This window comes from Fundulus heteroclitus, chromosome 22, assembly GCF_011125445.2.
Source record: "Fundulus heteroclitus isolate FHET01 chromosome 22, MU-UCD_Fhet_4.1, whole genome shotgun sequence".
NCBI classification, from domain to species: domain Eukaryota; kingdom Metazoa; phylum Chordata; class Actinopteri; order Cyprinodontiformes; family Fundulidae; genus Fundulus; species Fundulus heteroclitus.
In genome coordinates this window covers 25772767-25786346 of record NC_046382.1, presented here as the reverse complement: position 1 = coordinate 25786346, position 13580 = coordinate 25772767, and the positions used below count along the sequence as shown (strand labels likewise).

The 13580-nt window shown below is 38.1% G+C and overlaps 1 protein-coding gene across 2 annotated transcripts in view; it reads left to right on the top strand.

The window, feature by feature from the left end:
• Positions 1-13580, top strand: part of LOC105922149 (protocadherin-15-like) — a 50887-nt gene that overhangs the window by 26225 nt on the left and 11082 nt on the right. The window lies entirely within an intron of this gene.

The following is a 13580-nucleotide window of genomic DNA, read 5'->3' as shown; positions in this document are numbered from 1 at the left end:
GTTTTGTTTTACTGCAGCCGCTCTTTCCTTGTACGTGAAGAGACTGCAGAGCAGAACGATAGCTCACGCTATTTCTACACTGTACAGTGTCACAGACCAACTGAAATCCTGCAATCCTTTTCTCAGCGTTTAACCTTGAGAGGAGGTTGAGAAAAAGGATTTAATGTCCTTCACTCATACTTGTTGGACTTCTGGTTTACTGCATCTTCAGTTTAGGAATACTAGTTCTCATTGCAACTATGAGCTACAGCCATCATTTGTCTTTCAAAACGATGTCTTTTTTTTGTTTTTTGGTATGCTAGCTATTTTGCATTACTTATCAGGAATCATTAGATTATTTTAGTTAATATCAAGATGTTGAAATGCAAAAACCTGGCAAACCTAATCCCTACCCTCATTATTTGTTGGACTTCAGTCTTGTCTGCCATGTGGGTCTTATGTTTTATATGGTTCCTTAGTGTTTACCTGTTTTTAGGCATAGTTCACTTTATTCCCATTTTTCTCTCTGTTCATTTGAGCAGGTATTTTCTATTGTGGTACTTCTGACTATTCTCTCATGACACCTCAGTTAATCCGCTTTCCACAGCTGCGGCACATTTAGTTAATTACTTTCACAGTTGCACGCTACATGAATTCTTATCCTAGTATTGAAGGGCTCCATCCGAATACAATTATAGAGTAAGGACCCTTTAGCCGAAGCAGAAGTGCATCAGTGGTCACCATGATAAGTGCTGTCTGAATAGTGCAGTCAGTAAGGAATGAGGTAGGTAAGGATGCCTGTATGCTCATTCCCGTGTCTAGTTTTGCCTAGGAACTCCGCGACATCCCTTACCGCCGCTAGGAACCCTTAAGGTATCCCACAATCCTTTGCGTGGTATGAATGAAAATGTCCAGAGAGAAGAGAGGGTACACTTTGTAGATCATTTTCGGAAGGCTGTAGGTCCGGATTTGACTTGCATCATTAATGTGCATTTCCATCATGTAATCAGGTTGGAGTGACGGCTGTTCACACAGCACAGCACAGCAGTCCAAGGCTCCATTCCTCCCCACGATAGAGTTCTTACTGACTCCATGAATGGTGAAGGAACAGGAGCTAGGAGCTAGAACTATTAAGGGTATTTTGATGGAGCCAAAGTGTCCGCTTTTAGCCACTTTGCTAGATTTTCCACTTGTTTCCCTTATGGTTTGTGGTGTAATTGACATAGTATTGTGTTCTTGGACAGTCTCGTGCTCCTTGTATTCCTCTGTTGCCCCGGGTTATGATGCCATTTTTCATGGTGTTGGTTCGTACTCTAGAAGCAACATTTTGGATGAGCTGCAGCTGCAAGCTAACACCTTGTTGAATTTATGCCACACAGCATTAATGAGGTTCTGAAGGGAAAAAGGGCCAAACTTGGTACCACTGTAGAGTTTCTAATGAAGTGGAAAGTATTTATGTATTTGCTGTTCATTTTGAAGAACAAGCACTACACTTTGCACTACAACAGGAATGTAACTGCTGTGATCAACGTGTCTGATCAAATATTGTGCTGTCCAGAGGATGCAGGATAAATCATTGCATGATATACTATTACAGTTACTATCCAATTCATTCAACTGAGAAGTTTGTTTCAGGCTGGAAATGAGGTAAGTATTTCTCAAAAGGTAATGAAATAAATTAAAGGGGCATCAGTTTTGAAAGAAAATTATTGTTTTAAGTTGTTATCTGTTTTAAGTTGTTAAAATAATATACTGCAAATGATGTATAGCATTCTCAATAATCAATAGAAAAACAATATTGGCATTGCAAACATGTATAAAGTAAGTAATCTCATACAAGGGTACCAAGTTGGTGCAACACCTGATTGTCAGGAATAAATTGCCAAACAGCTCCCAGTCTCTCTTGGTTATTCTTTAATGAATACTTGCATGGTGAGGAGTGGTTTATTGTTATAGAACAATGGATGAAGGAGTGAATTCACACACTGGTTGTCTTAAGCAGCAAGCCACACACACATTTATACAGAATAAATATGAGCAACTGAAAAATACAAGAATATATTAACAATATACTTCACTTCATTGAATAAACTTCAATGAAGTGGGATGCCCCACCAAGGAATATATCTACATGAGATAAAGAGAAGACGCAGACAAAAGTGGAGCAAGCTCACGTTACTTCATTATAGTTCAAACCACTTTTTGGGCTAAAGTATTTTGGCAAATCCCAATAAATTATTTTGCTGACATTTCATTTGCAATTGAGAGCAACTTATCTTTTGGTATTTTAGATCTAAAATCTTCATGAGTCTGAAGTAATTTGTCACAACATAACATGTTTGCATGTGGACATGTCATCCTACTTATGATTTAAGCAAACAATAAAAGACGAAAATGTGCAGCCATTTTCAAAATTGTGATTGTCTGCACTGACAGCTCTTTGAATCGTCTTAGTACTGAATAGTGCTTTATGAATAAACCTTGCCTTGAGAAAAATTAACACCCCCACCCCCCAGTGGTGCTATAAATGTTATATAAAAGTAAATCAGTGTTTATGACAGTTTGAAATTAAGTCTGCAGATCTTGGGAAATTCACCAGCAGATGGCCAAACCACTATTTAGTCTGTTATTTTTTTGTTGTGACTTAGTTGTATTTGAAAATGTCAGTAATACGCTGCTGGATACTGATGGGTCAATGGTTAGGGGTTTAATGTTGTGTGCAACCATCTTTCTCGATTTCTCAGCATTGTCCCTTTTTAATCCAGTTACAAATGAGGGAGGAATGAGCATAAAAGAGACAGGCAGGTGATGCCTTGTATTTATGAGTGGGTGTTTTCCACAAAGCAGATTACACTTGTGTTTGGATTCCATTTGTGGTTCAGGTAGTAAATTAGATTTTACATGCACGGCAGTAACCCAGTTGCTACAAAAATCTGTGTTTTGTAACTGATTCATCCCCTCCCTCTCATGGTATTGTTTGCCATATATAAGGATAATGATTAAAATACTTGTAGGTTTATGATGAGACTGTGTCAGCTCAGCTCAAAGAGAATGATTCTTTGGATATTTAAACGAATGCCTGAGTATAAGCACTATCTTTTATGTCTTCACAAAGCTTGCTGTGCCAAAACTATCAGTGTCCAGGCATTATTAAGGGTATTTCAGAGCAAGTTGGTCATAGAGCAGTTGTGTTATTGAAATCCTTGTATTGTTATTGATCTTGCTAAATACTCTAACACTCAGTCAAAAAATGTGTGTCATTTTGTCCACACTGGACCAGGACTATAGCTTCAGCACCACCTATTGTTAGAGATTTTATAACAGCTTGAATTGGAAATTGATCGAGCGGTTTCTTTGGAAAAACAGACCCTTTTGGGGCCATAAAAAGAATATAATTTATTTGCCCTGCATTAGTTTTAGAAGCACCAGGGAATATTTGTCACTTGCTTCTAATGTTTAAAAACAAATTAGTTTATTGTTTTTTTTCATCTCTCATACAGTTTGCATAAGTGTGCACTTAAAAGAGATGACCGCTCCATCACTCTCGCTAACTCTGTTAGAATGTGCAAACCTTATTCATTATTGATGAAGCCTTAGTTGGTTATAAATTAGAGCCATATCCATATTGAGAATCTTCATCTGAGCTTTAGAGAAACAATATTTATAGTGCAGAAATATTAGAAGAGGCTGACGTTGGATGAATTGGTTATTTAGAGTAATTTGATCGGTTCTTGAATTGATCCCAATAAGGTGTTGTTACAGGCCCTGGCCTCTTGAAATTGTGCAGGCTTGATTCAGCTGTGGGAGCACACCTTCCTGATTGGCTGCCGGGAGGCTGCAGAGGAGGTGCGATCTCATTGGACCAGCAGAGTACTGCCACGTCAATCAGATGCTGACTAGGCCCACCAGCACCATATAAAAGACTCTTGAACATTCATACAGCTAGCAGGAAGCTGCATGTGCAGTTGTCTTTTTCCCACCTTTGGTGCTTGCTTTTGCATTGGGTTGTTTGAACCAGTTGTGCTTGCTTGGTTTGTTAAGCTGTTTTGCTTCGGTTTTAGCTTGACTTTGTATTAGCTCGAAGCTCATGTTTGGGAGGTTTTGAGGCTCCCTTTGTGTGTACCTTAGTTTTCCCTATTTGCCCTCTTGGGTGGTTTGAGTTATCTTTAACCTGACCCTTTGAACCTTGTGTATTTTCTTTTGCATTTAACATCTCCGAAACCATTTGCCCTTTTCTTTGGTTGTGTTAATTGAGTTAAGAGTATTGTGTTTTGGTTATTGTAAAACCCTTCCTTTGTAAATAAATGTAAATAAATCCTTTCATACGCCACTCCTTTTCTCTGGACACAGTTTTATGTTGCCTCCTCTGAACCCCTAGACAGAGGGGGCGTAACAGGTTTGTAAACCAAAAAAAGTTGAGATTTAAAGTGAGCGTTAAGATTTTCTAACTAGCAATGGAAAAAAAAAACTACACTCTCCTAAACCATGTGGTATTTTTATTCTTCAAAAATGAATTATATCAGCACTACTAGTTATGCTGCTATAGGCCTAGGCTAATGGAAGACATCAGGGTCTATTTTTCTCACTCTACTGATTTCTACTGCTCTCCAGTCTACTGTTCTCTAGATTTGCATTGCATTGAAATGACTGTTGTCATTTCAGCTTTTAACTTTTTCTTCTCTTTCTTTTTTTCTTCATAGTAGGTACACCTGGTCCGGCGTTCTGTTAACTGTGACATCATCCAGAGAAGACAGATCACCCGCTACTACCATCTAATGTAGAACAGATTACTGGATCAATGTGTGCTTCTGTGCTTGTTTGTCTCTCTTGTTGTGTCTCTGCTCTGTCTTCTGTAATCCCCAGTCGGTCGAGGCAGATGACAGTTCATACTGAGCCCGGTTCTGCTGGAGGTTTCCCTTCCCGTTAATGGGGAGTTTTTCTTTCCGCTGTTGCTTCATGCTTGCTCAGTATGAGGGATTGCTGCAAAGCCATGGACAATGCAGATGACTCTCCCTGTGGCTCTACGGTTCCCCAGGAGTGAATGCTGCTTGTCGGGACTTTGAAGCAATCAACTGGTTCCCTTATATAAGAATTTTTTGACCAATCTGTATAATCTGACTCAATCTGTATAATATGATTGAATTTGACTTTGTAAAGTGCCTTGAGATCACATGTTTCATGAATTTGGTGCTATATAATTAAAAATGTAATTGAATTGAATTGAATAAGCTGTTAACTCCTTAAAAACTGCTTCAGATGGTATTTGGGTTTGCATGAATTGTTTTTAACATCCTGTTTAAAAGCACAGTCCTTTTTATGAACAAGTTTTTTTTTTTTATAATTGGTCATTTGCAATATTTGAATTTTATTCAAATAAAAATAATTTTATTTTCTGATTAGCTTTGAGGCAGAATCATAAAAAATAAAATGTATGTATGCAGTGAGTCTAAACTTTGCATAAAATGTAATAAGAACATAGTTTGGTCAATTTATTTTTTCTCGCAAATATTTTGTCTAAGCAACACTCTGATTCTGTTGGAAAAAAAAAACGGTTTATTTTCTCTTAAATGGAACAAAGTTGTAAAAAAAAAAAAAAAAAAAATGTATTGAAATGAGCACCAGAGTTGAATATGTGGGTTGTGAATTTGCCAAATCCAATGTGCCAATGCCAATCAGCTTTTGTTGAGAGTAGTTTGCAGGGGTGGATTTTTCCTGACTCAAAAAAAACAACAATTTCTATTATTGGTGGCAATCACTATGCTGTGACATATTACGATGAGATTCTGCAACTAGTGTCAATCCAATATCTTCAAAGTCTTGGACCAAACTAAACAGGCTTTACAACAGTATAAGTATAACCTTTTGTTCTAAGTATGTATAATATATGATTTTTACTTTGTGATTTAGGGATTTACTTTGATAAATTAGCTATTGATGATATTAAAACTCAATGTCATCATGGATACATGTGAATTTCAGCACCTGTATTCAAATTTGAACAAATAATGAATATTATTCTTTCAGCTATTGCTCTATACTAAATATCATTAGTTGGATCCATTTTATCAAGAAAAACCATAATTGATTCCAAACTCCTTGGCAGAAATAATAGAATAATAAATACCTTTATTGTCCCAAATTGGAGAAATTCATGTGTAACAGTGGGAAAAACAGAGTTATAGTAGCATAGTAATCATTAACAAGCTAATTTAAAGTTACGTTCAAAAGCAATACAGAATAAACTTTTCAGAATGGAAAAAAAGAAAAGAAAAAAAAGCTAAATAAAATAGTGATTTTTTTTTTTAAATCTATTTCAACACCTTTATTACTTATTACCTTTATTGCAGTTTCCATTCATATTTTATTTTTTAGAATTTCTTAGTTTTAGTTTAAATGTTCTTATATATGAATAGTAGATATACACTCCTGCTCTAAAGTTTGGCGTCACTTAGAAATATCCTCATTTTCTAATGCAAATAACATTAAATTAATGCAAATACAGTCTAGACATTGTCATTGTAGTGTTCTATCTATAATGGAGTGGCCAGCACAGTCAGCAGATCTCAACCCTATTGAGCCGTTGCGGGAGCAGCTTGACAGTATTGTACATATGTAGAGCACTACAAGCCAGTCCAACCTGTGGGAGCTGCTTTAGGAAGCTTGAGTGAATTTTCCTCAAATCACCGTAACAAATTGATATCTAGAATGTCAACGGTCTGCTAAATTGACGCAAATGGAGGATTCTTTGATGAAAGCAAAGTTTGAAGGACAAAATTATTATTTCATGTACAAATCATTATTTCTAACATTGTCAATGTCTAACTGTGTTGTCTATTCATTTTGCAACTCATTTGATTATATATTTCTTGGAAATACATGACACTACTTGGGTGAATACAAGCTTTTGAGAGACGTATGTGTGTGTGTATGTAAAATTTGTTGAGTGCTGAAAAATATTTTCATTCAACAAATTAAAATGAGAGGTTATGTTACAGCTCTTCTCGTTTGGTTAGTCAGAATTATAATTCCTGATTTTAATTTTGTTTCCTATCCACCAGGTCCCTTGACAGCTGGTGCAAATTTACATTGTTTGTGTTTGTTCAAGTGCATGCCTGAGGAACAGCAGTCACACATGACTTAGAAAAAGGGAACTTGATTATATATTTCTTAGAATATAATTTTAAGGAACATTAAACAATTAAAAATAAACTTTTTTGGGACATCTGCTCTCTCAACCAACAAAGTATTTTTTTTCCTAACCAGCTGGTTGAGCAGCACCTAATGTGAGTACACAGATGGTTTCCAACACTTATGTCATGTGTAATTGAAGTTCTGCTTTCCCCTAGTTCTGCTTTTTAGGCTCATTGGTTTCTTTATACAATAAGTTGCAACAGGGCCTTCCATGTAATTACTTGGTATTGTTTAATGTAGAGGCATAGAGCTGGTGTTGTTTTTTTTTTCTTGTCTGTCATTTTTTTCCTTTCTCCACTATTACATTTTATTTTAGCTTTATTAAAGAATGAGCCTAATGTTATATGCTTTTGACATGTGCCTGACTGAGGGAAAGCACATTGGATAAATTCAACACAATAAGCAAAGATTCTAAACAAAGGAGACAAGAGAAGCCTTTTTATGTGGCATTTAGATTTGATCTCAAGTGATGCCATGTTTCAAGTTAGACATTTTAATAATGAACTTGAAAAAGAGAACAAATGTAAAAACTGATATGGAATATTGCTAATGTTCTTATTTTTTATTTATTTTTTAATCTAGGTTCATTGTTTTGGAGAAGAAAGTATTTGTGTAAATTTATACAGTGGTTCAATGAAAGATTTGATTAAGGTGTCAGCTTATCCAACAGAACCATGACATGACCAAAATGGTAGAAACATTGCCTGTCAACTGGGAAACTATTGTTTAACTAACTTGAATCAGCATCATAATTTACCTTAGAATTTCGAGGTTGAAAAAGAAGTATTTTCTGAAGTTTTCCCGTCAAGTTACTGAGGCAGTTATATTTATGTAAAGCTGTGTTTTAGATTAATGAACTTGCAACATGGAGCTCTTTTGACTTTTAAATTAAATTTTCAGAAGAACCATTTTTCAGATAGTGTTGAGCCCAAGTGATAAAGGTAATTACTGGTTCTTGCAATCACAACATGCAGAGATGCATCAAATCTTGACTGCTTTAAACAAGGAGCTCCGTCATTAAGAGCATAAAAATGCAGCAGTGGGTTTTAAAATTATAATGCGCAAGCGTCCATCACACCACCATCTGCGCTCCTTCTTGAGTATCTGAGTCAGAATGACTAATGACTAGATGGTCTGAAAATTTGAAGCACAAGATGTTAGAGGTTGCAATTAAAAAACACATTAAAAACAACAGCATCCTCTATGTTTTACAGGTGGTAGATCAGTAAGGCCTCTGGGGAGCGTAGTTTTTTTTTTTTTTTTAGGTTCAAATTATAAACATGAAGCACATTTATGTTGAGAATCCTTTTGAAATTGCCAGGTGACGTATATAATAATGCAATTGAATTTGCTTATGTAAAAACATATTGAACACAAAAAGAGAGGGATTTGAATCAATAAACTTAATGGAGGTGATTTACAGTATATAGCGCTTTTCAAGTCACACTGGCCACTCAAAGCGCTTTACACAAGTCCTTCATTCACCTAATCACACTCACTAATGCACTTTCATTCATACACCAATACACAGATCGGTAGGCAACAAGAGTTTAAGTGCCTTGCCCTGGAGCATATGACTTATCTCATTATGTTTATATATATATATATATATATATATATGTGTGTATGTGTGTGTGTGTGTGTATGTATATGTGTATATGTGTGTATGTATATAATTTTAAAACTTTAACATTGAAAGCTGGTATGTGCATATGTATCCACCTGTTTTCCTATAAAGTCCCTAAAAGGTTCTGTTACAATCAGTCACCTTCAAAGGTCACATAATTATTGAAATAAAGTCCACCTATGTGCAGTCTATGGCTACGTTCACACTGTGGGAAAATGCCACCCAAATATGATCTTTTTTGCCCAAATGCAACCCATATCTGTCTTTTTCACCACAGTGTGAATGGCCCAGTTCCGATCTTGTCACCCAAAAATAATCCAATCTGAACGGTCATGTTGCATTTTATCCGTCTTTCCCGTCACTCTCCTGTCTCTCACTACACATCCACACACAGTAGTAGCAGTAAACGCTCCATAAACGACCATTGTTAATAGCTGTGCTGCTTTCTTATCTTATTTCATCTTGCTATGATGTGATCTCAGTGTTGTCGGCTCCCATTGCTCTACAGGTGTCTAATAACAAGGAGAGATGCTCACTGGCATTCTAATTTTTTCTTTTCCGAAGTTAAAAAAAAAAAAAAAAAAACTTTATTGAACACCCCTAGAAACAATTACATTCACTATTACGTCTGTAAACAGTGCGCTGCTGTTTGTAGTTTCCTTTTTGTTATTTGCCACGTGGGCTGCTTTGCGATCTTGAACTGTTCAGACAGAAGTCTGATGGTGGTCGCATTTAACAGTAGTATGATTGGCCACGTCAAAAAAAATCTGATTTAAGCAAAAAATCAGAACTGAGCATCTGCAGTGTGAACATAGTCTTAGTGTCAAATGATCTGTCAGTATAAACACACCTTTCCTGAAAGGCCCCAGAGGCTGCAGCACAACTATGCAAAAGGCAAGAAGCTCTCCAAACAAGTCAGGAACAAAGTTGTTGAGGAGACAAGTCAGGGGGATTATAATAAAATATCCAAATCTTTGATGTTCCCCCAAAGTACCAATTCATCATCTTCAAATGGATAGCACATGGTACCACAGCAAACCTGCCAAAAGAGGGCTGATCAAAGAGGAGTCACAGAGGCCAAAGGGAAACCTGAAGGAGTTGTAGAGCTCCACAGAAGAGACTGGAGGATTTGTCCATAGGACCGCAATAACCTGTACACTCCATAGAGCTAGGCTTTACTAGCATTTAGTCCAAACAAACCAGCAGTGCCTTCCATCGTTATGGCCAATGTAAGATAACTATAAAATAAACCACATACAGCTTGTAAGATCTATGCAACATAAAGCATGGGATTTCTGTCTTTTTGTCTGCATAGAGACATGGCTAAATAGCATCCCTGACTCCACTATCCAGCTGGCTGTGCTAACATGCTTCCATGCTGATCAAGTATTAGTGGAAGGAGGAAAGCCTCCCAGAGTGGAAGTTTGTGTTTACATCAGCGGTGCTTGGTACCAGAATGCTGCTGTTTTCTAAAAAACCCTGGTTACCGCTGGCAGAGTTTATTATTATCAAATGTCTACTATCTACTGAGGGAGTTCTCAGTAAGTCTGCTGGTTGCTGATTACATCCCTCCCACTGCTGACACCAGCAATAGGAGCGAGGCACGAAATTAATATTACCAGGCCATTAGTTAGCAACATACATCCCACCCAGGCAGATTCCTCATTACTTCTGGGGAGGGTTTTTTTTCTGCTTAAACTTCACCAACGTACGAACTTTCCAACGAAAGGAGAAATTACTTTGGATTATACACCTCTCCCTTCCCCACCTGGATCTCTTTGATCACATTGCTATAATGCTGCAGCATACAGATCCAGAGTGAGTCTCATTGATCCAGAGTGACAACATGTGGGATTTGAACTCAGAACCTTGCAGCCTCTCCAGGGCACAAGAAAAAATCTCTCTAACCACTGGGCCACCAGGTGTAGATTGCTAACCGGGAGCCATCGCTGACAAGGAAGATTTAAAGACTCCTGAGTGCTCAGGACGCAGCCTTTAGAGAAGGAGACACTGCATGCCTAGCAGGAGCAAGCACTAACTTGTCCTGTGGAATCAGGGGAGCAAGATTTAACTACATCAAGAAAATATGTGGATGCTTTAGTAACACCAGAGATCTACAGACTCACAGGACTCAGCAGCTCAGAACATAACTCCTCCCCCAAAAGATGAATCAAATGTTACATCATTGCAAATTACTTGTACATGATGTACAACTCAAACACTCTCTATATTAGGATTGTGGTATTTATCCAAACAGCTGTTAAAGCTGTCCACTTTGTGCTTTTAACACTGTCCAAAGAAGAATATTAATTAAAGGACCCACTGAGGCAAGTACACAACAGTAGAGTTCAGACTTAATTATTACAGCAAGCAGGAGCGCAGCACTTCTTCAAGGAGTCTGCATGTGTGCTCTTTCTTCAGTATTTTCTTATTAACCTTTGAAAAAGTTTAATACTTGCCTGCCTGTATAATTTCAAAACTTTAAAAATTTTTTTACCAGTTTTAATAAGCATAACCTATGGTTATGGCTATATTAAATGTGTTTATAGAACATTTGGCCATATACAGAGCCTCATGTTTACTAGTGTTGTCCAAATGGAATAACATTAAAAACAATTATCAATTTATTTATTTTTAACCATAAAATGTGACCAAATGCATGTTTGCTTTTGTCTTATTCAATTCACAAAACAGTTTCTCCTTAGGTAAATAGCATATAATTGTCTGAATGCATCGACTTACTTTTATACTTTTATGGCCACCCAGAAGATAAATGAAATGTTTGTACACATTGTAATTTAGATTACCGTATTTATCGGAACCATAAGGCACACAGTGAATTAACGTGTCTATGTGCATCTTTGTCCACATATAAGGGGCACCGGATTATAAAGCGCCATAAATATTCTTCCCGAGTGTGTAATATCACTCCGCCATTCATGTACTCCTGGAGCGTGCTCCCTAAACGGCCTCACATACTCGGCGTACTGTGCACATACTGTGAGCTTGACGGACACTGCACTGACTCTCTGGACGTTTTACCCTTCATAGTCGAGCGTATTGTTGCCCACATTCTTGTGGCAAATTTCTACAATTCCCACGCTCCCTGCCAGTGGGACAAAATGGCGCAAAGGATGGTAAAATGTGTGATTAGCTAACTGAGCAGCCAGAGCAGTTTATTTTCCAGCAGGCTCCCACTGCACACCTGTCAGTTAGGACTGTGATGCTGGAGACCGCCTGCTTGGAGCAGCTCAATGTTTTAAGCTCGGTGTCAAATATAAAACAGTTCAACGTAAAGACTTCTTACCACCGAGAAGTCATAGAAATTGAGCTGTGCACATACCCATATGCACGGACCTCTGCAGAGTGAACTACACTCCATAATACATATTACACCTTACATATTATCTTGAATAATATTTAAGGTGCACCTTACATATTACATATTAACTTGCATAAGTCAATTTATGAGAAGATTTAATGATTTTAAGTGTGCCTTATAGTCCTGGAAATACAATAAGAATTATATTGTCATGTTTTGTGTGTACTGATGACCCAATTGGAAACGGGTCATCGAGAGAAATTATGGATTTAATGGTCAGAAACTTACAGAGACACAACAAAATCAGTTCAGGAACGAGAACAAGAGCAACTGTAGAATCCAGCAGTTAGAAAAAGAACCTAAAAAAAATTAAATACTCTGGGGATGTGATGAGAAACATGGGAACCAGGGTAATTTAATTAACAGAATTCAGAGCAACTAAGGGATAATCAAAGCAGTGAACTGAGGGAAGAATGAATAATCGGCACAGGAGATACTGAATGGAAACCAAAAAGACCAAAAATAAACCAAAATGAACTGAGTCCAAATTCTTTACATCCCACAATTCCTTGCGCTGTTCTCACCACCCATGCTCAATCCGTCCTCTCCTGCACTCTGCAGCTCCCATACCACACAGGTATGTTAAGACATAAGACTATGGTAGCAATATAAAGGTTTTTATAGCAGCTTAGTGGAAAGTCCAGTCCGTTTCAGTTTCCTGAGGATTAAGAACTGTTGTTCGACCTTCTTCACCAGTTGGGAGGTGTTTACTGTCCAGGAGAGGTCGAAGGAGATGTGAATGCCCAGGAGCCTAATGCTGTCCACACGCTCCACTACCTCCCTCCGTATGCAGAGTGGAGCGTGCTCAGTCTTCCTGGACCCCCTGTAGTCCATTATTACCTCCTTGGTCTTGCTGGTCCAGTATCAAGTTGTTCCTGCAGCACCACTGTTTCAGATGGCAGACCTCCTCTCTGTAATGGTTCTCATCATTGTTTGAAATGAGACCCACCACAGTGGTGAACCGCTCACTTCACCACTGTGTTCGTGGGGTGGATAGCAGAGCAGTCATGGGTGAAGAGAGCAGGGCTGAGGACACAGCCATGCGGCGTTCCAGTGTTGCGGATCAATGGGGCAGATGTCCGTTGCCCTATTCTCACCACCTGGAGCCTTTTGGTGAGGAAGTCTGTGATCCAGGAGCAGAGTGGTGTTTGCTTCTCCACTCAAAGCCCAACCACCGAAGGTTTGTCCACTAATAGCTAATGTGTGAGCTGAGGAGCAGGCTGTGGGTGTACCTGCACAGAAACACACCAATCCCAGCAGCAGAGGAGCTATCTGCACAGTGTAATAGCGACATCCCGGTACCGAGTTTATGGTCTGCACCGAGGGGAGAGAGAGGAGCAGTATTCAGCACTGGCAACATACTGGAGATAGATTTTCAAAGTTGTAAAAGGCAATACTCTG